Genomic DNA, 12,657 nt, shown 5'->3' with positions numbered 1-12,657 from the left:
CCATGGGTTAACATCTTTAAAAGAGAAGAGCATCCCCTCTTTTTAGTCATGTGCTGCCATGGGTACGTGCTCCCGCAGGAGGATTAGCGGTTGCCAGCCCCCATGGCAGGAACAGGAGGTGGAGGAGGGGGAGGGCCCCTCGACACACGCTCGAGCAGAGTCTGCGGGCTGGCAGCATCGGGCGCCAGTGCTAGGGCAGGCTCGTGGGGATGCACCCGCTGCGTTCTCAGCCGGTAAGAAGGCAGGTGGAGGAAGAAGCATGGGGTTCAGGCCAGCTTTGACTGGCCAAAATTGGTGAGACAGGAGTGAGAGCTGAAGGCAGAAGCAGGACCTCTCTCTTCCCAAGCTGTGGTTGATCTCTGACCGAAGTAGTGCTTCCTGCGGGGAGGAAGACTGGGGGTCCGGAGGACAGCACACGTGCGGAAGAGTTCAGGTCGATCAGCTGTTGCTTCCGTACTGTTTGCTAACGGCTTATCCCTCAGCTTCCCACTTTTTGGGGGGATTTTTGCGTGGTCCCACGTGTGCGTGCATTGTACAGACATACATACACATGCATGCCTATGGAGTTAAACAGACAAGAACGTGTGTGTGTGTCTGTAAAGAAGTTTAGGAGTGTGCAAGGGTGGGAGTGAAGGAGGCCCAGAGAGACAGCTGCATGACTCCTTCGCCTCCCAGGCAGATCTGTCATCTCTGGCTACAGGATTGGTTTGTTCATTCCGTTTAATGATACTGACCTTTGTGTTGAATAGGTTGGCCTGTTGCAAAGCTAGGATTTGTGGCCTTTTGGGACTTTGGTTGTTTGGAAGACTGAGGATATTTTTTACTACATTGGGTCCAAGGAGAATGACTTCTGATGACCCAGCTGCCCTCATAACTCATTTGCCCTTTACCTTTTGACAGACAAAGTGACTTTAGATTTAGTCATATGTTAGAGACTTTAAACCTGAAGAACGTTCTGGTAATAAATGATGTTTTATGGCAATGAGAAATTAAAAGTGGTTTTGAAAATTCCTATTTTTATTATGTACTTCCTTGGGGGAAACGAATTTGTACTGTGAGTTTTAGAAAGGACTTACCTTGAAAAGTAGAAAAAAAATAATAATTTGGATACATCTGAGGGTGTACTGCCTTAAACTGTATTGTCTTCCCCAAAAGATCTTACACCAATGTTACTTTATGTGTCTCTGAAAGAGCAAATAGTTTCTCTCTTAAAATCTAAGAAATTGTCCCCAAATCTTATTTTATTTTTGGGATCCCCAATCTGATTCCACAATCTGTTTTAGCTCAGGATTGGCGCAGAAGGGTTCACACCTGAGATGTTTTGCAGCACATCAACAAATAGCCCCGTTTGGCTTTTAGTCCCTAGACTTGTAGTGGCCCTGATCCTGCAGCGCTTACGCCTAAGATTAATTTTAAGCACGTAACTGTTGAGTTGAGCACGTCAGCTAGGACTGGGAACTCGTGTTGTTTTGACTTGCACGTCATCAGCGGCAACACACTTTGCAAGCTCTGCTTGTACGTACAGCCCTCCGCTGTCCGCGGTGGGAGTGCAACGGTGGTCACCGGCCAGAGTGGCCCCGCGGTTCAGTTAACCATCCCGTAAATACATGAGCCCAAAATCCCGTCCTGTTTGCTTCCCCTCAGCTGTATTGGTTCTGCTGGGTGGAAAGCAAGGAAGGGGGAGAAAAAAAAAAAAAGAAAAAAAAAAAGTGGTACTTTTTATGGTAAGTTAAGCAGCACTCTTTCTGAGTTCACACAGGAAAGGAATCTGCTGAGTAAGAAAGTGCTAATTTCACATTGTTGTTTTTCGCAGTAGAGCTACACTGTAAGTACCAAGCCCGAGAGGAATGAGAGCATAGTCAAATTAATGAAAAATAGGTTATGATGATAAATTATTCAAGTGGATAAAATTACTTTGGATTCGGAAGACACTGAAACTTAAGGGCCAGATCTTTTTCGAGTATAAAAAGGTTCAGCTTCATCACGTTCAGGGAAACAGTGGGAACTTATATCATTCAGTTGAGAATCTGACTGTGATTGGCAGCATAAGCAATCATTTAAAACTCGGTGGCATATATTTCATCTACTTTGGGTGACAGCCATAAGGTGAATGTTTTAAATTCTGACACGGCATAGCCTTTCTTTTGAGATCTGTGGTGTGATTTTAAAGGAGATGAGATAAAAGCCGTGCCTCTCCAAAGGCACCTTTTCTCTGATGTTAAAGGAAACAATGTAAAAATATGCCCACTAAATAAATCATCAGGGACTTTCAGAATAGATCACATCCTTCTGTCTTAAAACTTGTAATACAACTCAAGATGTTCACCTTAACTCAGTTTCTTTTGTTCAGCAATTTTTCCGTACAAGGAGGCGTATGTAGAGAAGGCAAGTCTGGAGGACCCCATCAGAAGAGGTTCCAGTGAACAGAGATAGGAAGCTCCTCTTTTGGCTTCTGGCTCGGCACTTTCAGAAGTTTAATCCTCATTGATCCCTCTCACGTTGCCAAGGAGGGGATAGTGGAGGAAAGACTGAGGGCTGTTGTTACGTGAACATACCTGGCTCTGCAGAATAGCTTCTGTTTTTTGAAGTACCTTAGCCAACATAGTGGAGGAAGGATGCTGATTTGGCTTCTGCTGCTCTAGGATCAATTTTCGGTAACGTTTGTCTTCAGCTTGCACGCACGTAAGCACACAGAGTGGTGGAGGGAAGTGTAGACTGGTACAACAGGCTTTTAAGGACCATGTCTGAAGTTAGAGCTTGCAGCAAGTTGCATCTATAGAAAAAGAAAATACCACCAGCTCAAGAACTCCTGGCAAGTCGATTTAGCGTACTGAAGCCTAAGGTTGAAACGCATCCTACCAAATGGCTATGGCCCCTAGGCCCCTGCTGTGATAAGCGGAAAGAAAAAGCAACACCTCCAGAGACTAGTTCATGGCTTAGGCAGGATGCATCACCCACTCTTGTCTGAGAACTGAAGGGTGACAGCTCTTTTATATTTCTGATTAGTCCAATGCCCATAGTTAGATGAGTTGAATCTAGGCTTTAAATGTTTGTGGCATGTAGCTGTAATAAGACACAAGTGCTCAAATTGAGCCAGTATGGCATAGCCTCCTTAACACTTCGCAGAGCCACTGCTGCGAGGAGGACGCTTCTTTATCCCCAGATGACTCCTTCAACCATCCCCTTATGTGCAGATGTGAGGAGGAATGATGGTTTCTCCAAAGTGAGAGTATTTCCAAATGTCAAGAAGCTTTATTTTTTAATGTGTTAAACCATATAAAATCCCCGGATAATATACCTCATAAATGAAATGAGACTAATTAGTAGGAAAGTAATGAGAGAGCATTTACAGAGGTTACATCCCAAGGTCCGGTCACCGCTATGGAAAGCGTGGGAGAGGGGTAAAAACTGCAGTCTGCTTTGTTCCTCTAGCACTGGCATGCATAGTTGTTAATTAACCCCAGCAAGGGCAATTTTAGAGTGGCAAAATGAGGAGAAAAATATTAAGGGAGCATGAACTTTGTCTTTCCTATCTCTCCCCTTTGCCATCAGTGTCCCTGGGCTGGCATGAGCCAGTACTGCTACACCAGCCTGCCCTTGCATCCGCAGCAGTGCCGTGGCTCCATCCAGCTTTCCCTGCGTTACAGCCACACGCTGGGAAAGTCGCGTTCAAGTCCTCTTTCCAGGAAAAGCTTGAGGGCTACTGGGACACCACACAGAAGTCCTTTTGGCGTAGGTCATCAAGGTTGTGTAGGTGCCCAACTCCTTTGTAACTGAGAGTCAATTGCCCATCTGCAAAAGCAGAAAATAGCACTTCTGGACCTTATAGAATTAAAAGCGTAAGTCTATTATTGGTTTTTGAGCACTTGCATACAAAGGTATGGAGAGCTGTGTGAGGGCTTAAAAGAGACCGTTGGATTAGAATACCGTCTGTGATAGCAGGAGTGGAAGCTATTGTACTGACTGCACAGTAGAGGATCCAAATGGCAAATTTATGTTCTGGGTTACTTAAGCTTGAATAGAAGTATAAGGTCTCATTCTAAACTCATCTGAGTTGATAGGGTCCTTCCCTTGACTTTAATAAGCATCTGTATTGAGCTGAAAGTTGAACCTTGAAATGAAACATTGGCATGCGAATAACTGAGAATTTAAAAGCATGGATTTACAGTTTGTCAAAATATCAAGGAGATACTGCCGATGAAACAACATCTATGCTGTGTACTAAATCATAATGTACATAGTGAAACACAGATGTCTCTTGAAAGAAAAGACCTATTGAAAACCAGCCCCATGTTGAACAAAGGTCATCCATTTGCACAGCTTTTAACAGTCGCCACTTACACCTGAATAGCTACGGGCTCTCTTGGAACATGACAATCTAAAATGCTTGAGGCAAATGCAACTGAAGGAACATACAGTCAAATCAGTGCTCACTGCAAAAGAAGCATCTGTGTCTGTATACTGATTGAAGGAGCTGGATGGAAAGGGAACAAAATGATGAGCTGAGGAGATGCGGTGGCTGAAGTATAACTAATGAGAAGTCAAATAAAAAAAAAAAAGAATGGCACTGATGTCAGCTGTCACAAAAGAAAAAAAATGAACAAGCAGGTGTAATGAGAAAATAGGTATGTTGCAAGTAACAGAATTTGAACACTGTGCCAATCTGAAGTTGATCAGACCATTGTGGAGAAAAATCATAGACAGGGTGCCAGGGAAGACTTTCTTCTTTGTTTCCTCTCAAAACTTAAATTTTAAAGATCTGCTCTCTCTATCATTTTATTCTTGGTCCAGTGTTCTTAAATATGTGCATTAATTGGACCTAGCTACCTTTGAATTTTTCACTAGCCTAATTACTCTCAGATTTTTGCTCATGTTTAGCCTAAACTTTTCCTTCCTTTGCTTATGGCCATTACTTCTTTTTCTGTTTTCTTCTGAGACTTGGTGTAATTTCCTTCCTTCATTTACATTGTTACCTTGAAGGTATTTACAGGCTATGTTCATTTTCCTCCTGAGGTTTATCTTTTCCCCGGTGTTGCTCTTTACAGTTCCTTTCTTTTTTCTTCTCTTTCCCTAATTTGTATGCTCCCCATTTCTGTTTATCACCGGTCCAGCTAAGCATTTTAACTAATTTTACATGTGATCTTTTTCTCATGTTTAAGACTAATAGTTAAGTAGCAGAACTGGCCTTAAAATGCTGAGAGGGACATTTCCACAACAATGCTGCATAATATTCTCTCTTTTATCACACTGTTCCATGCTTTTAACGTCCATCAGCAGCAAACTTCTGCATTCCTAAGCCAGCTATGGCAGTTATGAAAAAAAAAAAAAAAAAAAAGAAAAAAAGAAGCCTTCATTTTTTTCAGGTAGGACTTTATATTCCCATTGCTCTAATTTCTCACTGGTGCATATCTTATTTGCAAGCTGCCCAGACTTGCATAGGTTCTGCATAACTTGCGGTACCTATGTGACTCTGGGCCATGCATTTGAACAAGCAGGCAGAGCCTGTGCTCCGCAATTAAAACGCAAGAGTGGCATTCAGGGTGCATGTCCTGTTTTGGATGCTTTTCCATTTAAGAAACACCAGGCCAGGTTTACAGCGACATTTAAGCACATTGACCTGCATTGTAGATGTCTAATGGGATTTTCACAAGTGACTAGGCAGACTGAGTTCCTAATCTTTAATTTCCTGATTTTACCGGTTTACACCTGAATCCCTTTGGATATCTGCTGCCTGTTCTTGGTAAGTTTGCTGGAGTGGGAGCTGCTATTTTCTCCACGCAGTGCTGAGAAGAGCAGAGCCCTGCCCTTGCCAGTTCCTCAGCAGTAACAACCTGAAAATGCCTAACAGCAGCAAAACAGAACCAGAGTGATGCCAAGAGGCCATGCAGTGGGATTTAATATGAAGTAGAAGGAGCCAAGCAAAAAGACACCATCAGTTCATCTGATGATGAGAGAGTGAAGAACTGATGATCAGAAACATCGTGCTTAGTAATTCAAGATGAGGCATTGTCTGTCTGTTCTTTGCAAACAGACTGATTAAAAATATCCCCAAATAAAGAAATAGGTTGGATGTATAAAAAGTGCAAGAACGTACTTTTCCTTGCAATCTCTGGCCTCATATTTGTTCATAAAGACTGTCTAATAGAGGCACAGCTGCGATCTGAGAATGTGCCTGCACTGGCAATGCAGTGCCGGGGAATGGGAATCTCAAGTCTGTCAGAAAAATGGTAGAGTGGTTTGGGTGGGAAGGGACCTCAAATATCACCTAGTTCCAACCCCCCTGCCATGGGCAGGCACACCCTCCACTAGACCAGGTTGCCCAAAGCCCCATCCAACCTGGCCTTGAACACTTCCAGGGAGGGGGCATCCACAGCTTCTCTGGGCAACCTGTTTCAGTGCCTCACCACCCTCACAGTAAAGAATTTCTTCCTTATATCTAATCTAAATCGACCCTCCTTCGGCTTAAGGCCATTACCCCTTGTCCTATCACTCCATGTCCTTGTAACCAGTCCCTCTCCAGCTTTCCTGTAGGCCCCTTCAGGTACTGGAAGGCTGCTGTAAGGTCTCCCTGGGCCTTCTCTTCTCCAGGCTGAACAACCCCAACTCTCTCAGCCTGTCCTCACGGGAGAGGTGCTTCTCTCCTCCTATGAAGAAATGGTATAGCAACCCACGAGCTCGAGAAGCTACAGCTCCTTTGTCAACCGGAGGGTTTGGTTTCAATGTTGTTAGAAACCTTAGGCAATCTCACACAATGCAAGTGAGAAAACGACAGCCTTCTGATGATGCAGCCAGTTTTCCTCATCAGCGTGATTGTATGAGAGCGCTGTACTTAGTTATATCGATTTGTCTCTGAGAGCTCTTTCTGCCACATAAATCTCATCGAAAATCTTTAAAGATCTTGCCCCAGAAGGCCACTATGTTTTCTTTCTCAGTAAAAAGAAGCAGAGCCAGGAATTCATTTCTCAAAGTTTTAACTAGAACGGTCCATTTATGAGGCAGGTCTGAATGCATCTCTGTTTTACATTTTGAAACATTTAAAAAGAGCGCTGCACTTTAAGATTAACCTTCATATCTAAGCAGTACTACAAAGAGCTGTATCTATCTCCTTTCCCTTTCTTTCTTAGTTCTAGAGGCTTGAATAAAGAAAATCACCTTTCTTTTAGATGGGGGAATTTGAAGGACCATTGTGCTTATTGTAGCTCAAGCCTTAAGTACAATAGGCACCACATTATAAAGATACTATTTGTGCAACTCTAGTTAAAAAGACTTGATAGTGGTTCCCCAATGAAATTTTTCTTTTAGAGTAACTAAAATTATTTAAAAAATAAATACATATTTTAAATTAAGAATCAAGTCTTTCAACGCAGCCGGAGCTAAGAAATCTCAAAATACAAATTCATACTAATTCTCCATAGAATTATCAGCAAGTCTGAGTCACAAAGTGTGTCTTTATGCCTGGCAGACTCATTTCTTTTAGCATATATAGAGGTAAATACAAGAAAACACAAGAAGTTTGACCTTTTTTTTTTCCCCTGACAAAAATACTTTTTTGAATAAAGTGATTATTGAGTCTGAATTATCTGTAACACAGAAAGAACCTCTCTGTGTGAGTTTTAGGCTTTTCAGGTACAGAATAGCTTGTATGATGGGGCTATAAATGTTTCAGTAACACTAAATGTTTTCCTCTGTAATGGCCTGGTAAACTGTTCCTTGGCTTGCTCTGTCACCCTGCACAGATGCAGTGGTCTGTCCACACACTGTAATAGGAGACTGGGGACTTCATTTCCTTCTCCTCTCTTTTTTTTTTTTCTTCTCAACAAACTAACTGCAGGACCTTTCACAGCGAATATATGCCAAAGTGTCATTTATTCATTTAAACTATGCAGCCCAGTGCAACTTAAATATAATTACCGTGCAGCAGAACAAAGCTAACTTCATAAAACCAGGACGTGGCAAGCAACATCTGATTAGACTAGCATCCTCCTACAGGTGCAGAACCATTGGCAACAAAGGAGGGCGTTGCATTAATCCAGGACGTAATAGGAAATTAAACAGACCATAATTTTGTCATTTACTGCAGAGGGATACACCAGTACATTTGTATGGAGCCAATTGCAAAGAAGTGAGCGCTGTAGCCATCCCCTCAAATGGAGCAAGTTTGTGAATATGGCATTAACTGTGCTAATGAACCTTGGCCTAGAGTACATTCACGTGTTTGTGAGTTCTCTCCAAAGCTTTGTCTAAGTATTCTTATTCCGACTTTATGGTAAATGACTTGAAGTTGCTACTGCAAATGGATGAGAAATCTAATGCAGAGTTTTCGAGGAATGGAACGGACAGTGCCTAACAGTACATGTAATAATTTTGTCACAAGTATAAACTCTCATACGTGCAGCATATCAGCATGTCTTCACAAGTGTGGAAGTGTTTTTTCAAATAACAGTTCAGAGTGATTGGAGTTTGAATCCTTGTCCCAGACTTGAAGATAGTAAGGCACCAATCTTGCCCAGATTTATGCGTATTTTTCATTTTGTGCACCAGGACTAGTTCTTTTAGTTTCAGTGAATTGGCAGACTAAGTAATAGTCTTTATTTCATAAATACCAGAAAAGTCAAAGTCAGTTTCTGAGCCTCCATCAGGTTCTAGAAACCAAATCCATTTTTTTTGGAGCAGTCTTTGAATTCCTGAGTTCCCCTTGATCGGTTCTTCTGTGCCTGCAATATTAATGGTTCAGGCTTATGGGAGAGATGTAAATTACTCTTTATGACAGTCCAAGCTATATTTCCGTTAGGAACAACATTTCTCCAGCAGACCCTCAGCACTCATTTACACTTCCTGCAGCGTCAAACCCTTTTGCCCTTAGGTGAGACAGACACAGACAGACTCTTGTCTCCCTTCTCCACGGCTGGAGTGGTAGGAAGACACTAGCTGGCCACTGTTTCCATAGGAAAAAGGGTTTCCCAAAGGTACTTTCTGGGTCTTCCTTTCAGTGTTGGTGGAATGATATTTGTGTCTCCCTTTCCTGTACTCAACATCCCTCACACCAAATAAAAAATGTGCCTTATTTGCTAAGGGAGCCTAGAAAGTGTTCTGGTGGCCTTTAACTCGCTGCTGTCCCGAAGAGACTGGGCAGTGGTAAGGCAGTCCAAGTGGAAAGTGTTTCCCCTTCAGTAATCAGAATGTCTTCTGGAGTTTGCATTTTCTCACTTTGTCACAACACTAGTCCCAGCGATGACAGGAATAACTCGTGTGCTGGCAGTAGTGCACATACAGAAAAGGTCTTTTGGACTTTACCAACGACTAAAGGTACCTAGTGAGTGCCCAGAGCTATGTGCATCAGTGACGTGTGAGTAGTCCATTTACACTTGTAGGGATAAACCAGAGGGTGGGCTACCTACCCGGCAGGGTTTCAAAAGGCAAGATGGACTGAGAAGATAAGACTGAGTAATCACTAGCATAACAGCTTTATATGTGTATAGTTCATTAGCATAACAGCTTTATATGTGTACAGTTAATATATAGCGTAAATGTTTATGAATGTATGGAGGCTATCCAGAGGATAAAAGAAAGAAGATGCAAGAACAAGGGCTGGATGAGACAAAAGTTTGCAGTTCAGCTTTGGTCCAGTTGGCCTAGAGGCTGGGTGTGCAGGGGGGTGGCCAGAGCTGGCACAAAGCAAGCGCTGCCTGCAGCAGGGACGTACGTGACCTTCCAGTGGAGACGGATTGAGAGAGAGAAGGGAGAGAGCTGATGAGATTTGATGGTGCCTCAGCTGACATTCAGTGAGGGGTGGTTTTTTTTGGTTTTGCAAGGTAATTGTTAATGGGCAATAAAATGAAATGCCGCAGTCTTGGCACAATGTTTTATATATTAAGATCCTCTTGGCAGAGGTCTTTGTTCGCATGTGGTTCTTTTATTTCACAGTCCTCAGGAGCGACATCTATCATCTGAGTCCCTTTGTCCTCTGCTGCACTTCATGCTGGTCATCAAGCAGTTAACCTGTATTGTCTTTCAGGAGTCCCATTTCACTCCTGCCAGAATCAATGATAAAATTCTGACTGTGCAAGCGAGCAAGCCCGTGGGCCAGATGGATATTTGGTATCAAAACCTTTGAATGGCTCTTTCTGCAATAAAGAGCTATATGAAGTATTTGCTCTGAAGACAAGTACCAATCTCTTGTCTCTAGGGCATTTGTAATCGATACTATATTACAGGTTGATTAAATACCAAGATATTAGAACGGTGAATCTCAAAGTGTAGTTTTCACTTTTCTTTGTTACTCAAAAACAACTGTAAAAATTGTTTAGAGAAATGTTGACAATAGCAGAAAACAACAAAATCAAAATAGCATCATAGGTACTATTTCTGAATGTTCAAATTTGGCAACAGGGAAACATTCATCACTGGATTGGTACCTGGCAGATGCTGAGGTAGGCAGAATATTATAACCTTGTGGGTTAAATATTTTGCCCGTTGTGCTGGTTTTGGCTGGGATAGGGTTAATTTTCTTCATAGCAGCTAGTATGAGACTATGTTTTGGATTTATGATGAAAACAGTGTTGATAATATAGAGATGTTTTCATTATTGCCGAGCAGTGCTTACACAGACCAAGGCCTTTTCTGCTCCTCACCCCACCCCACCAGTGAGGAGGCTGGGGGTGCACAAGAAGTTGGGAGGGGACACACCCGGGACAGCTGACCCCAACTGACCGCAGGGATATTCCATACCATATGATGTCATGCTCAGCATATAAAACTGGGGGAAGAAGAAGGAAGGGGGGGATGTTTGGAGTGATGCTGTTTGTCTTCCTGAGTCACCGTTACACGTGACGGAGCCCTGCTGTCCTGGAGATGGCTGAACACCTGCCTGCCCGTGGGAAGTGGTGAATGAACTCCTTGGTTTGCTTTGCTTGTGCGTGCGGCTTTTGCTTTACCTATTGAACTGCCTTTATCTCAACCCACGAGTTTTCTCACTTTTATTCTTCTGATTCTCTCCCCCATCCTGATGTGGGGGGAGTGAGCGAGTGGCTGCGGGGGGCTCAGCTGCCGGCTGGGGTTAAACCCACGACGGCTGTTTATCCTGTGCTCTGTGCAAGTGGATAGTAGAACATGTAGAATAACTACGACGCATAGCTTCCTAGAGTAGTATCGAGCGTGTGCACAAAAGGTGGGTGCCTCTCAAAAAGCTGGTGGCACCCACAGAAAACCAAATGGAAAGGTTGAAATCTGCTGTCTTCACAGGTGTGTAATAAGGGGTGTGTGTGAGCAGACTTGTAGGAATGCCGTGTCCGAGGCTGACCAGTTGGACCCCCACTTTCTCCTTCTGTCCCTATACCGTGTACCTCACTCTTTCACTTACCAGAGCTCTTTCGTTCAGTTCTCTTTTCAATGTCTTGTTACCAAAGTTTAGGTTTGATCTTTGGGGGCATTTTTGGTTTTATTTTATTAAAGGAGGTTTGAGAGTTTGCTTGTTCTAATAAGCTGGAACTGTAATTGGGAAATGGGTTCAGCTTGCTTCCAATTAAGATAATTGATGTGAAATACCCCATTGCATCCTGAGAGAGAGAGAGAAATAAGTTCCCCAGCTGAGTTGTAGAAGAGAGCAGCTTTGCCTAACAATGTAAGTAGAAGCAGATGTTTAGAAAAACATGTAAAAGCAATCAGGAGGGGATTTATTCATTTGTTTATTAATTAAGATGCATCCATGAACAGACAGCCAGCAAAGTTCCAAGTTAAGAAAAGCAAAGTTCCAGCAGGGGGTACAAGGAAAGCTGTATACAGGTGATTCTTGGTTTTTTGGTGGTTTGTTTTGTTTGGGGTTTGGTTTTTTTTTTTTTGGTGTATGTGTGTGTTTGGGTTTTTTTTGTTGTTTGTTTGTTTGTTTTCTTTTTATTAAAGGAGAAACCACCCCAAACCTTTTGGAAGATTCAGGTCAGCATGTTCCCTAGCATACAGTCTTCCTGACTCTGTTTCTAGTAAGTTTTTTCTCTTTTGCTTAAATAAAGATAGATAATATGGTCCTATCAGGCTATGGGTCTCTCCACAGCTAGTAAAAATATACATGGTTTTGTGCATTCTGTTGTTTGCTAAGGTTAAAAAATGCATAATGATTACCAGACTGATCCTGAAATAGTGAGCGGCTGAGGACTTCTGACACTGCTCATGCTTGCTTTCTAATTTGTGGGGAATAAGGAAAGTGGAATCAGCTTTTCTGATTAGAGGGACAGAGATGCTCAGGGATCTGATGTGGGGGCAGACAGCTGCTCAGAACCTGTTAGTTGGGGCGGTCAGTTTGGAGAATAGAAAATGTAGAGGGCAGGTGGTTGCTAGATAGCCAGCTGTGCTAAAACCAGGGAAAGATGTACTAGTGCTGATAAGAAAGAGGAAAGGCTTCAAAGGCTTTGGATAAGAACATGTACTTTTTTTTTTATGTCTGTCCATTATCCAACAAACTTGGATTTCATTTATAGTATTAAAAGTAACATTGAGATTAAAATTGGAAGGACCAACACTGAATTCACTTGGCTGGTCATGTAAGTGATCGTTCCAGCAATTTTTATGCAAGTATTAAAGCATCAGTGAAGTGTATTGCTCTTTTCTTTGGTTTCCTTGTTTGAACTGTCCTTGAAATTTAACAAGGACTGGTTAAACTTTTTT

This window comes from Grus americana, chromosome 2 (assembly GCF_028858705.1).
Source record: "Grus americana isolate bGruAme1 chromosome 2, bGruAme1.mat, whole genome shotgun sequence".
NCBI classification, from domain to species: Eukaryota; Metazoa; Chordata; class Aves; order Gruiformes; family Gruidae; genus Grus; species Grus americana.
This window is presented reverse-complemented; position numbering follows the sequence as displayed.